General features: G+C 40.2%; 1 long non-coding RNA gene across 4 annotated transcripts in view; it reads right to left on the bottom strand.

Annotated features, from left to right (window-relative positions):
- Positions 1-13,578, bottom strand: part of LOC115292342 — a 370,178-nt gene that overhangs the window by 346,202 nt on the left and 10,398 nt on the right. For all 4 annotated transcript variants that reach the window (XR_003908941.1, XR_003908942.1, XR_003908939.1 and 1 more), the window contains exon 3: positions 3,313-3,459. This is a non-coding gene — a long non-coding RNA (uncharacterized LOC115292342). The remainder of the gene's footprint in view (positions 1-3,312; positions 3,460-13,578) is intronic.

Raw genomic sequence — 13,578 nt, 5'->3', positions numbered from 1 at the left:
TTTGAGAGAGAGACAGAGTGTGAACAGGGGAGGGTCAGAGAGAAAGGGAGACACAGAATTCAAAGCGGGCTCCAGGCTCTGAGCTGTCAGCACAGAGCCCACCGCGGGGCTTGAACCCATGACCTGTGAGATCATGAACTTCACCAGCCACCCAGGCGCCCCCAAAATTAAACATTTTTGAGCACAAACTATGTGTCAGGCACTTGGGATCCATTTGCCAACTAGCCAGTCAAAACGCCAGGCCTTGCGGAGCTTGCCTTCTGTAGAGGGTGAGAGAAAAAATAATAAAAAATGTAATAAGGACACAAATTTTATAGTATGTTAGAAGGTGATGAAGTGCTATGGGAAAGGGGAAAGGTAAGCATTCGGGGTAAAAGAAGGTAACATTTCTAATAGGCGATGCGGCTAAGTCTCCCTGGGAGAGCGGCAGGTAAATGGATGATCTCACAGTTCATGAGTTCAAGCCCCATGTCGGGCTCTGTGCTGACAGCTCAGAGCCTGGAGCCTGCTTCAGATTCCGTGTTTCCTTCTCTCTCTCTCTGCCCCTCCCCTGCTCACACTCTAATATGTGTGTGTGTGTGTGTGTGTGTGTGTGTGTGTGTGTGTGTCTCTCAAAAATAAACATTTAGACAAAGATGTTAAGGAAGAAAGAGACAGACCTCTAAGAGACTAACACTCCTCTTGCAAAGGGCTTTAGGCGGAGTCTTGGCAAATGTCCTAGGGCATGTAAGATCCTCAGCACAGTGTGGCCAGAAAGGGCTAAGCAACGGGAGAGGAGATGGAAACGAGATTGGAGGGGGAAGGGGAGAAACAGATCACAGCAGGTCCCCTGAGGCAGAAACAGATCACAGCAGGTCCCCTGAGGCAGTCGTAAGGACTTTGGTCAGGAGCAAACAGCAAGGCTCTGAGCAGAGGCTTGGCTCACGTCCAGCTTGACGTCTCACTGCTCCAGGTGGGTCTCCCTCAGTGACACTGGCTCAATGCCTCCCCGGAGTCACATGCTTCCTGTGCATACTTCAGAACCTTCACAACCCCACCTCTTACTTTGGCCACTTTTTTACCAGCCCTTTGACCTCCTTGTCCCAGAGCCGCCAGAGCATGCCTTGCCTTAAGCTGCACTACCTCCCACTAGCTTTCTGCCCAGGAAATTCTCTGAGGCTAAGCCAAGATGTCTTCCAAATCACTTGGAATTCTTAATCTAGATGTACAGGGAAATTAACATGACCATGGGGGAACAGAAGTCAATGCTCTCTTGCATCGCCACCAAGAAAACCGTTCTTAGATGCATTTCATCAGGCTCCTCAGGTAGTCTCACTGGATCCAACACATGAGGCCTCTAACAATCGTCCAGCTCAATAATCTACCCTGTATTGACTTGCTCCTTTCTGGTTTCATTCCTCCATCCTGTCCCTCTGTTCCCTGAGACCGTATTTCCAAATAAATTGACTTCACACAAACATATCTCAAGTTCTGCAGGAACTTGAGGGGAAATTAGGGGCAATCCAACCTAAGACACCTCCCTACACTTCCAACCTGTGCCCTTATGCCTCCAGAGCACAGCTCCCTAGAATGCAATGCGGTGTCCGCCTGGAATGTCACAAATTGTCACACACACCCGGCCCTGGTTGACAGCTGGTTCTACTCTGGCTGCCCCTTTCGCTCCCTCTGTTCCCCACAGCCAGAAGCAGAAAATGAACCCAGGAAACAGGTGGCCAGCAGACTGTGAAAGGCCTGGGGTGCCATGCCCAGAATTTAGGCAGAAGCGATTCATTTGATATTTTTAATCAGGGGAGGAATGTGATCATATTTTGGAAAAATTACCAATGGCAGTGTAGATGGTAGACGGAGGAGAGTTTGAAGCCATGAAGATCACAAGCAAAGTAAGTTCAACAATATACACTGTGAATAATCATTAGTTTCTCCTCAAAAGTGGTCATGTGCCAACAATGCTGGACACGGAAGTAGAGCGAGGGCCCAGGGAGTGGTAGATGTGCCCCTCCTCAGTGGGGTCTTCCTGGTATGAGAGCTGGCAATGGTAGGTGCCAAGGAAGGCGAAACAGGAAGGAAGGGGCTGAAGGGACAGATTCTAGACTCAGTTGGGGAAGGTACAGAAGCCACACTCACTGGACAGTCTAAAACAATCAAGACAGTCAAAAAGTGGTGGGTTTGAGAAGGAATAAAATATCCATCTTATTTTTAATTATGATTCTCAGTGGAAGGCTTGGTATGGAATATACAGATACTAATCATTCAGATGAGGTTTGGGGATTATTGGTGGATTTCAAGGATAATTAGACTGAATATGCAATGAAATTCAATTCTGCTTAACTGATGGGAACTAATGATCTCATTTCAAAGTCTAAAGTGAGAATGGACAAAACTTTCTATTAGTTCAGCATAAATATTAATATGGGGCCATGGGTACAAGGCTACAAAAGTGAAGCCAGAATCACAACCCTAAAATTAATTTGATTAATGATCAGAACTCAATATGATAGCATTTAAAAGAATTTAGGAGACTGATAAAAATATAAGTAAATTAAAAATCTTTTAAGCCAACTTTAAAAATAAATTTAGCTTAGGGTCCCTGGGGTGGCTCAGTCTGTTGGGCGTCCAATTTCAGCTCAGGTCACGGTTTCAGGGTTTGAGCCTTGCATCGGGCTCTACTTTTGGGTCCTCTGTCTCCCCCTCTCTCTGACCCTTCCCTGCTAACGTGCTAACACATAAACATTTATAAATAAACAAATGAATAAGTAAGTAAATAAATAAATTTGGATTATCAATTTGGTCATTTTTTCTTTCTCTTAGTAATTTAACTTTTCTATTTTCTTTCTGTAATTGAACAACAAACCACTCATCTTGATTTTAACTAATTAGCATGATTTTCACAGACATGAAAAAAAAACACAGCCAAGATAAATACAGAACCCAAGATGGGAATGAGGTCTGTAAACTACCAAGGAGGTTTTTGCTTGTTGTTCGGTCTTTTACTTTTATCTAAGTATAATGGATGTACAAAATCATTTCTACTAAATTGCATTTATCACCTTTTAAAAAATCCAGAAAAATATACCAAGGCTTAGAAAAACTACAAATCAATATATGTACCAATAAAAAAATCAATAGCCAACTCCCACCATATCAATTATCCCCTGCCACATTAATGCTCTATAACAAACACCCACAAATCCTCACTGGCATCCATGATCTTTTGGTGTACACAGAACTGCGGGTGGGTCATGCAGTTCTGCCGACCTTGACAGACTCACTCAGGGGTCTACGGGCTGGACCGCGGCTCTGACAGTGTCCTACCTTCACTGAACCCATTTAACTGGGCTCACTCTGCTTTCACTCTCTGGGAACGAGCAGGCTGGCTCGGAATGTCCCTCTCATGGCGATGGCAGCAGCTCAATTGCAAAAACACATCTGCGACTCTGCCGACACCACGTTTCTCACGTCCTGTGGACCAAAGAGAGTCATCAGAGCCCAAGGTTGGGACATGGCCCCCTGCTCACAGTGAAAACTGCTGGAAAGTAACATGGCAAAAGTACAGACACTAGTACAATCCACCACCCCCATTTTTAACAATTTACCCAAGGAACTATTTTAAAAAGATTTAAATAAAACTATGCTTAGGACTATTTATTAAACAAAGATTATAATATGGAAAAACTAGAAATGTACATATCCATGAACAGAGGCCTTGTTAAGCACATCATGATATAAGAAAATGATGATGTGTACTGCTATTAAAATCAAGGTAGATCCTTTTCTTCTTTAAATGAAAAGATATCCACTATGCGTAGTAGACCGGGGCTCGAGGGGGGAAATAACTTTCAGAGTAAAATGAATGATATGAACCCATTTACATAAAATGCATACATATTTCCACATGTTGTACCATAAGAAATATTTCTAATAATGTCATCTGTAGGTTTCCCTGAATTGTAGAGTTTAAGAAGCTTGATTTCTTTCTCTGTATTATTTGAATTGTTATAATGTATAAATATTTTACAGGTACAATAAAATGGTAAAAATATAATAAGTAACTCATCTACAAGGTTAAATACAGGGGTAAATAGACCTTTCTTCTATTTTATTCCTGGTTCATTGTCAAGACTTAGAGTGGAAGTCCTAATTTTTATCCACAAAAAGAGAATAAATATTCATTTAAATACAAATTGGGGGGCACCTGTGTGGCTCAGTTGGTTGAGCGTCCAACTCAATTTCAGCTCAGGTCGTGGGATCAAGCCCCACATTAGGCTCCACACTCAGTGTGGAACCTGCTTAAGATTCTCTCCCTCTCTCTCCCTCTCGCTCTCTCTCCCTCTACCCTGGTCGCTCTTTCTCTAAAATAAAATAAAATTTTTATTAACTGGAAAGTGCAAGGATATTTGTTATTTATGCTTTATACTTTTTTTGCCTTAATTATTTCATATTAAACATTTTTGAAAAATTGTTAAGCCAAACCTGTTTCACTATTCAATGTGTTATTATGAAAATAGCAAATTTTTAAATGTTTTATTCATTTTTTTAGAGAGAGACAGTGAGAGCACAAATGGCAGAGGGGCAGAGAGAGGGAAACATAGAATGTGAAGCAGGCTCCAGGCTCTGAGCTGTCAGCACAGAGTGCGACGCGAGGCTTGATCCCATGGGCTCTGAGATCATGACCTGAGCTGAAGTCAGACACTTAACCAGCTGAGCCACCCAGGTGCCCCTCAAATGCAATTAATTTTTATTAATCTGAATCTTGATGTCCAACAAGGAAGATGTTCCAATTTGAAATTATTTTTAATAATATGCTGGACTCCTCTAAGAAATAATCACTCATTTAATAAAACAGTCATTTATTGCATTCCTACTGTATGTAATATACTGTACCAAAGGCTATGGGAGGCTTTTTTAATGAACGTGACAAAGAATCTACTGTCAAAGAGCCAAAAGTTTCATATTCTGAAGAAAACTCTCTAAGTAAAAAATATATGAAGAATTTCTACTTCTAAAGTTACCTAAGTATCAAAGCTACAATTAATGGAGAAGATCCATCTCATCTATTGGACTCGCATCTTAGTATCAATGGTTTGAAATGACCTCTTAAGTGTTCGGGGCCCATGCTTCTACTGCCTTGAAACTTTGCTCCCAAAACTATGGACTGTCAACTCCAAAACTATGGAGGCAACTTTATGCCCTAACTCAAACACTTTGGCTACAGGGCACCAAATAGAATGTATACAAGAGAAAAATATCAAAAAGAGTGGTATTAAGTAGTAAGCCTAGCATGATGATCCAAAATTGGCCAATATCCCTATGTGACTATTCACCAAGACTACTTAAAGCTCCTGAGAATGGTTTGTTGTCCAAAGAATCCAATGTCTCCAACTTGGTCTGAGCTTAGTATGACTGCACACAAACTGAGCTGCTATGTTTTCAACTCATTGCCTTCCACTTTCCACCAAAAATAAAGATTCCAGCCGTCTGTGTGGTAATAAACACTGCCAGAACTTAGCATCATTACCAAATACCATATTGCAGCCAGACCTCCTAGTAGGATACTGAATTGGTGATATGCTCATTTTAGTTCTTGAATACCAAATACCAATCAAAGGCAAAGTTTGTTTCTATGCTCCAAACTCCTATAGTTCATATTTTCAGTACAACTGCATTTAGATGTTGATTTACATTTAAAGCATTTTCATTCAGGTCCTGCTTTCCTTCACTGATCTTATATTCCTTAAAGACAAGAACAGTATCTATTAATCATTGAAGCCCCAGAATCCATACCACATTGTCTAGTAATGTGTCAATAAATGGTTTTTAAATAAGTGAAAAATTCTAATACTATCTCTAAGCCATAAAAATGAATCTGATGAGATAAAATTAAAAGAGCACTGGACTTTGAGTACAGAGAGGTACTAGATACTGTTAGCTGCCAAAACGCTTTGCAATGCTATCATCTTTTATAGTGAAATCTGCCTCCAGGGATAGAGAAGACTGGAAGCAAATGACTCCAGGTTAGTTCAAGGAGCTAGACTGATAAAAATTCCACATATTTACTTTTCCTGCCTTCCTTGTTACTGGGGTTAAAAATATAACCAAGTTCTAGCCAATGGGATATATGGAGAAATATTTGGAGAATTATTTCTTGGGAAGATGTATCTACTTACTAAAGAGAGGGAGAAGGAAAGACTGTGAGAAAATAAAAAAAAGAGAGAAGAGTAGACAAAATCAAGAAAGAAAGGGGAAGAGGGAGATAGAGAAATATAGAAGGAGAGAAATAGATAGGAAAGGAGGAAGGCGGAGAGAAAAGAAGAGGCAGAGGGAAAGAGAGAGAGATCTCCTATCTAACTCTTTCTGCTTTATATTGATCCTGTTATGTACAGATGTGATGTTTGGAGCCACTGTAATCATATTGTGGCCCTCGAGGGAAAGGTCGAGAGAATCAGAGACATCAGTCTAGCTCCTTGAACTAACCTGGAGCCATTTGCTTCCAGTCTTCTTTTAACATGAGATTATTCAATATCTTCTTTGTTTAGACCACTATTAGCCAAATATACTGTCATATGTAGCTAAAGGTATACTATTTGATGTTGAAGGTGTAGATTTAGGTCCCAGCTCTGCCACTTACTATCAACTTGACCTTAAAAAAAAAAACATCTTAATATCTCTGAGTCTTTGTTTCTCTATCTATCGTGACCTTACTGAACAGGGGTGGTATAATGAACAGGGAACCACTGAGGAAAGTAAACAGCTACAAAAGTTAATTTAATTGCAAGTTAAAACTAAAGATAGTCTCATATGTTGCAATGATTGTTGACAGATCATGTCCTCAAATCCCAAAATCAACAGTTAAAGAAAAGTATACCATAAAAACAAAATCAAAATCTGCTGACAAACAGAAGCAATTAAATTTCTTATACCTCTAGATTATGTTCCTATCAAAGAGAACCCCCCAGGCCTCATCTGAACAACTGCAATATTAGGTTTTTGGTTTTTTGGTTTTTGTTTTTTTCACTAAAATACTATAACATCATTTTAAACAATATGGGTTTTATTCTTTTAAAATATGTTTAGGGGTGCCTGGGTGGCTCAGTTGGTTAAGTGTCCGTCTCTTGGTCTCAGCTCAGGTCTTGATCTCTGGGTCGTGAGTTCGATCCCCACATTGGGCTCTTCACTGGGCGTGAAGCCTACTTAAAATGTATATATATGTTTACAGTGGGCCAACAGACATTTTTCTGGAACATAATTATAGCAATATGGACTAATTCCAGGATAAATCCAAAGGCTGTTTTTCTATGACAGGTTGCACACTTACCATAGATAATGACTCAGTCATTTACAGCAGCATATAATTACGCAGCATTTACAGATAAGTACTTTCTATGCCTTTGCCAAATGAAACCATGTGAATACTAAAGAACAGACTTTAGAAGAGTAAATGGATGAGGAAAAGTGTAAGTGTTTTACTTCCAGGTTGCCTAGTCTATGATTTAGGATGACTTGGTATCTTAGCTGCACACATTTGTGGGGGTAAACTCCAGCTGGCGTCCACTCAACCAAGCAGAGGCCCAGCTCACCTTGCCCTAAGTGAGAGGCTGAGGTTTGACATCTGGCTAATTACAGCAAACCTTAGTAACTGCTATTTATCCACTAGACAACGCACTTTCCTCTCTCCTTCTTCTGACAACAAACATTCCCCACCAGTCACAAGCTTAGGCTTCACCAACAAGATCAGTGAAGTGCAACACCCTCCTGACCCCAGTGTTCAGAAACATGCACGTGACCCCACTGGGGGCAATCAGAATCCTACTCTGGAAAAGTTCAACTCCGTAAGAATCAGCTCAGCTCACAGAAATAACTAGTTTCACTGTTTGGGTCAGGCTTTTAGCTTCTGCATAACTGGTAGGTTGCCAATCCAAATGACTTCTGGCAAAAAAAAGTCACTGGTTAGCCCAAGGATGTGACTCGATTGTTCCTCCAGATGGTAACAAGTGAAAGGTGGGTGGTAAAGTAAGTTGTCAGCTGAATGCAGGTCGAATTTAAGAAAGACTTACATTAGCTATATACCATTAAAACCCTGATTAACATAACAAGCAGAAACAGAGAGTAATTGAGAGTAAAGATTAGTCGATCCAAAGAAGAATCAAGAGCAGCACTATCCAACAGAAATATCATGCGAGACCTCTACGTAATTTTAAATTAGTAGCTATATTTCAGAAAGTAAAATTAAAGGTGAAAATAATTTTAACAACATATTTTATTTAACTTTATAGTCCAAATCTTAACATTTTAACATATAATTGATATTTTTAAATTATTAGTGAGATATTCTACTTTTTTGGTTTTAAATCTTGAAATCCTATGTGTATTTTATACTTAACAGCTCATCTCAATTCAGATTAGCCATATTTCAAGAGCTCAAAAGCCACATGTGGCTAGTGGCTACTATATTGCATAGTAAAGGTTTAGAGAATAAAATACTGTTTTTTTAATTTTTGGTGGCAGCTCCCTATTATCCCTTGGAGCTGGGAATCAGGGTGATTTCCCCTAATCCAAAGACTCACTTACCAATATGAAAAATTAAAATTCAATCTTTGCTATGTTTTTAGTGTTTATTTCTTTATTTTGAGAGATGCAGGAGGGGAAGAGAGAGAGAAGGAAAGAGAGAATCCCAAGCAGGCCCCTCACTGTCAGCACAGAGCTTGACATAGGACTAGATCCCATGAACCATGAGATCATGACCCGAGCCAAAACCAAGAGTCAGATGCTTAACCGACAGAGCCACCCAAGCGCCCCTCCACCTTTGATATTTTAAATGGCAAATTCCAAGATTACACGTGGAAATAGGTACACCCAGGCATGTGTGCCAAGAGTGAAACTACAACCGTGAGTCATCTATTCTGCACCTGCTCCCAAGTTGTTGAGCTCTCTCTTGGAGAAAAACCATATAACGCTGAGCACTGGTATCATTACAAAGTCAAGGGTTCAAACCTCAACTGGAAACTCAGTATTACCTTAAAAAAATCCTGCCCCTGAACAATTCCCTTTCACATTGTCCTCAAAAACCATTTCACATCTTCACCATTTTCCTTAAGTCCACTGCTTTTAATACCACCTTCTTCTGTCATTCCTCTATGGGAAACTCCACTCTTTCTTCCTTAGAGAAATGGAAGCCTCCTTCATTTCCTGACACCTGTTTCCTCCTTCAAACTCCAGGCCAATATTTATCAATCCATTTGGCCTCTCGTCTGAATCTAATTGCAGTCACCTCCCACCTTTGTCCAGGCCTTTTCTCCATCAATTACACAACCCCCTGCATATTCAACCTCTCCTCTCTGCTTCTCCTTCTCTTCGGCATCTAAAGTTCAAGCTTCTATTATTGAAATTATATAAAACCAGTTATTGTCTATGCTTGCTTCCTCTGCATCCTTTTGTAGCAATCTACCCTCATTACTCCATTAAAACTGCCCTAAGATCATCAGAAAATCTTTCCACACCTAACTCCATGACACCAATAACTTCTGATTTCTTCCTGTTCTGGTTTTTGACCATTTCTTTGCAGTTTTTTCCCTTTTGCCTATTATTTAAATGTTCCTTCAGTATCAACCATCTACCTCTTTTGTTTTCCCTGTGTGGTCCGTGGTCCAGTAGCATCGCCATCATCTGGGAGTTTGATGGAATTCAGAATCTTGGACCTCATTCCGGACTTTCTGAATCAGAATCTGCTTTTTAACAAGATTCCTAGGCACAACAGGCACATGAAACTGACTATGGTCCCACAGGCATATCTAATCCCATGTGTTTATATAAAGGGAAGATCATGTGAGAGACATAATCATAAAAGAACATGTTGGAGTTGGGGTTGAATTTGTCATAAGGCCAAAAGGATGGGGAAGACCAGGATCGATGTAAACAAAAAGCCCATTTATCTTCACAACTGATATGTAACCCTTTTATACCGAAGCAGTAATCTCCTGGCAGGGAATATAATTAAGAGATGACTGTTTAAGGTTCTTTAGCTCGTATGAGAATCCACCTAGACCTCTTGGGCTCTTTCCTCTTTAAATTTCTTTTTATTCATTGAACAGATATTTACTGAGTTCCTACTATATGTCAGATACTATTCCCAGTGCTGGTCATAGAGCAAAGCACAAAACACACACATTCTTAGTAGAAATATTAATTTCCTTCCCTTAATGATTCATTTGGAAAGAAGTCATCATGCAAGTTCAGTCCCTTTTTGATCAACTCCCTGTCAAGCTCCAAGGTTCAGGAAGAATTCCAAAATATCACCTAGAACATTTTAAGGCAACGACTTTATATTGGGAAAACTTACAAGTAAGAGTCTATAGGCAAAGAAGGTCTGAATCCTTCATGTCCCACTGCTTCTACAAAGAGACTTGCTGGAAGGTGACCCCCTGGAAACTCCAGAAAGACTGATGCACTTACTCATGGACCATGATATCACAACAGAAAAAGAGCATCGCTGCCCTCCAGTAGGGACATGAGGTGAATGTCTGTGAAGAATGCAAATCCACCACCATGTTGAAAAACGTTTTCCAAGTACATTAATAGGTTTTTCAGTGCATATAAAGACAATATGAAACATGCTGTGGTATCTCTTAGCTTATAGAGGTTTCATTTGTGACACATTCCCCACTGCTTTAATCGATTACAGACTAATTAGAACCACCGCCATAGTTCAACTACAATAGTGCTCCATGAAAAATGAGTATGTGACACATGTCTACAATTGTGAAAGTAACTCTATTAAGAGTTCATTTAGGAGCAGAAAAATATTGATAACAAAACATTAAGCCACAGAAAATTTACAGGGGAATTATGGATTAACTGCAGAAATAGAGCATTTCCCTGACACTTTCATAAAATGATGTTTTCCTCCAACCCCAAAGATCATGCCCTTCAATATGTTCGATAATTGTAAAAATTTCAACTGTAAGCCACCACACTTATCTCTTTACATTTCTCTTTTATACTGCATTTTAGTGCTGATAAAATAGGGAAGAAAAAAAGTAGAGCTCTGTTATCATACCTCTTACCTTTTGATTTGGTTTCAATCCCATTATCATGTATTTCCAGAAACCTACAATAGTGCCAAATAGCTTTCTCTATCTTGGGTTGGTTTCCCTGTATATTAGCTGTCATTGTAAAATTATTGTGCCTTCTACATGCAGACTAAAATCCCAAACAATGGTTACTGACAAATTTCTCTGTAGTTCACTGATTCCTCAAAGAAAATGGATTTTCTACACAGCTAAAATTAATTACCGTTGTTACAGAAATTGGGATGCATCTGCTTGAACAGAAAAAATTGCGTGCTTTGCTTTCCTTTTTATTATATCAGTAATACATTCTCCAAAATCAATTAGTATCCTATAATCTTCCTAAAGAAACAGCTCTCCAGGGGTGCCTGGGTGGCTCAGTCAGTTAAGCGTCTGGCTCTTGATTTCAGTTCAGGTCATGATTTCATGGTTCCTGAGGTCGAGCTCCATGTGCGGCCCCTGGCTGACAGGGCAGAGCCTGCTTGGGATTCTATCTGCTCCTCCCCCAATTCTCTCTCTCTCTCTCTCTCTCTCTCTCGCTCTCTCAAGATAAATAAGCTTAAAAATAAAAAGAAGTAGCTACCCTCTATATGTGCTTACTGGGTTTGTGTATCCCTCACCCACAAGAATCTCACGACTATGGAGACACAGGTTTGGGGAATAGGAAAAGGCTTCGATGAATATTTTATCACCTCGAGCCTGTCTCAAGAATAGATCAGATCTAGGAAAAATGACACTGTGGTACCAAGGCGCCCAAGATGCAGAGCGTCAGATGTTTAAGTTACTACCGCTGCCTGACGAGCCACTTAAAACATCACGGCGCAAAACAGCAGCCATGTAGTATTTCTTATACATCCACAGGTCACCCGGGCAGGTAGCGAACTTGAACCCACTTCTGTGTCTGCAGTCAGCTGGCAGGTGGCTTGTGCTTAAAGCTTGCGTGTTAGCAATGGCTCTCGCAGGACAACTTGGAGGTCCCCACTCTCTTGCCTGTGGTCTCACCTTTCAGTAAGCTAACCATCCTCTTAGGGCAGCAGCAAGGAGAGAAGAGAAACATGCAAAACCCCTTAGTGACTACATTTGGAATGGACATCCTGTCAGGTCCACTGTACACTATTCACCAGAGCAAGTTACCAGTCAGCCCAGATTCAAGGTGTAGGAAGATGGATTCTACCTCTTGATGAGAAGATTTTTATTATTTCAATTCATGGTAGTTAACATAGAGTGTCATATTGACTTCAAGAGTGGAATGTAGTGATTTGTCACTTACCTATAACACCCAGTGCTCATCCCAAGTGCCTTCTTTAATGCTCATCACCTATTTAGCCCCATCTCCCACCCACTTCCCTCCATCAACCCTCAGTTTATTCTCTATAAGAGTCCCTTATGGTTTGCTGATGAGAAGATTTTAAAATCACATTGCAAAGGGCTTAAATAGAGGGGTAGAACATTATTAAAGTGTTTAATCCGTAAGTCTAACAATCACAGCAAATCTCTGGATAGCCTTGTTGGGTATTATACTTCTACCTGGCACATCCTCAGGATCAAGTTCTTGCTGAGCCTTTCTCTTACTGTGGCCTCATCTTGCAGATGCTCTACTACCCCAAAGGGCAGTTCAGAAAAAAGATAGCTCAAGCAAAGAAGAGCAAGATGCTGCCAGTGTCTCTCAGTTCCCACCAACACATCCAAAACCCCTGCTATGGCTACTTGCAGGGAGGGAGTAAATTTCCTCACCCCTCGACTTTAGGAGATCCACATGCCTTACTTTGGCCAATGACATGTGCCACCAGCAAAGATTTAAAACATGTTTATATGTTGCTTATATTATTGCATTTAGGACTTGGCCACAAGAAAAACACCCTGGGTAGACACTGTCTCTTCAGCATGGAGCAAACTCAGCCCAGACCATCCACAGGTGCGTGATCCAAAACCAAATGCTTACAGTTGTACGTAGCAGAAATTGTGTGGCTGTGATACAGCAAACATTAAATGAATTATTGATAAACTGAATTAAAAGAGTAAAGAAAAAGGCAAGGAGGAGACTGGGAATCCTGAAGGCAGGAAACCAGCAAAGAGGTGATGGAATCACTATCTTTAATCGGGTTTATTGAACACATGAATTTTCTGCAGAGAAATCATGCAGAAAGTGTCCGTTTTTCTTTATTGAGCATTACAATCATTGATCCAAGAACATCTTTTCTACTGTGTGTGTGTGTGTGTGTCTGTAAATATATTGCTTGTTTAATAGAAGGTGCTGGCTTGTGGCTACTCATTGGGCCAGAACTTTGCATTATTTTTGTAAGTATAAGAGAATACACTGGTGTTTGTTCAAGATCCCACCTTCCATCATGTGTGAAATGGAGATTAACATGCTAAGAAGCTTCAAAGGATTCCATTTTCTAGGGCCTTTTTGGCCTCAATAATAATGTAAAAATAATTGAAAACATTTAAGAAATACAAAGCAATATAAACACTAAATAATAATTACTTGTCAGAATTGAAATGAGAATTGCTTTGC

Source organism: Suricata suricatta, chromosome 5 (genome assembly GCF_006229205.1).
Source record: "Suricata suricatta isolate VVHF042 chromosome 5, meerkat_22Aug2017_6uvM2_HiC, whole genome shotgun sequence".
In the NCBI taxonomy this organism is placed as follows: domain Eukaryota; kingdom Metazoa; phylum Chordata; class Mammalia; order Carnivora; family Herpestidae; genus Suricata; species Suricata suricatta.
Note: the sequence above shows the minus strand (reverse complement) of the source record. Positions and strands in the feature narration are given on the sequence as shown.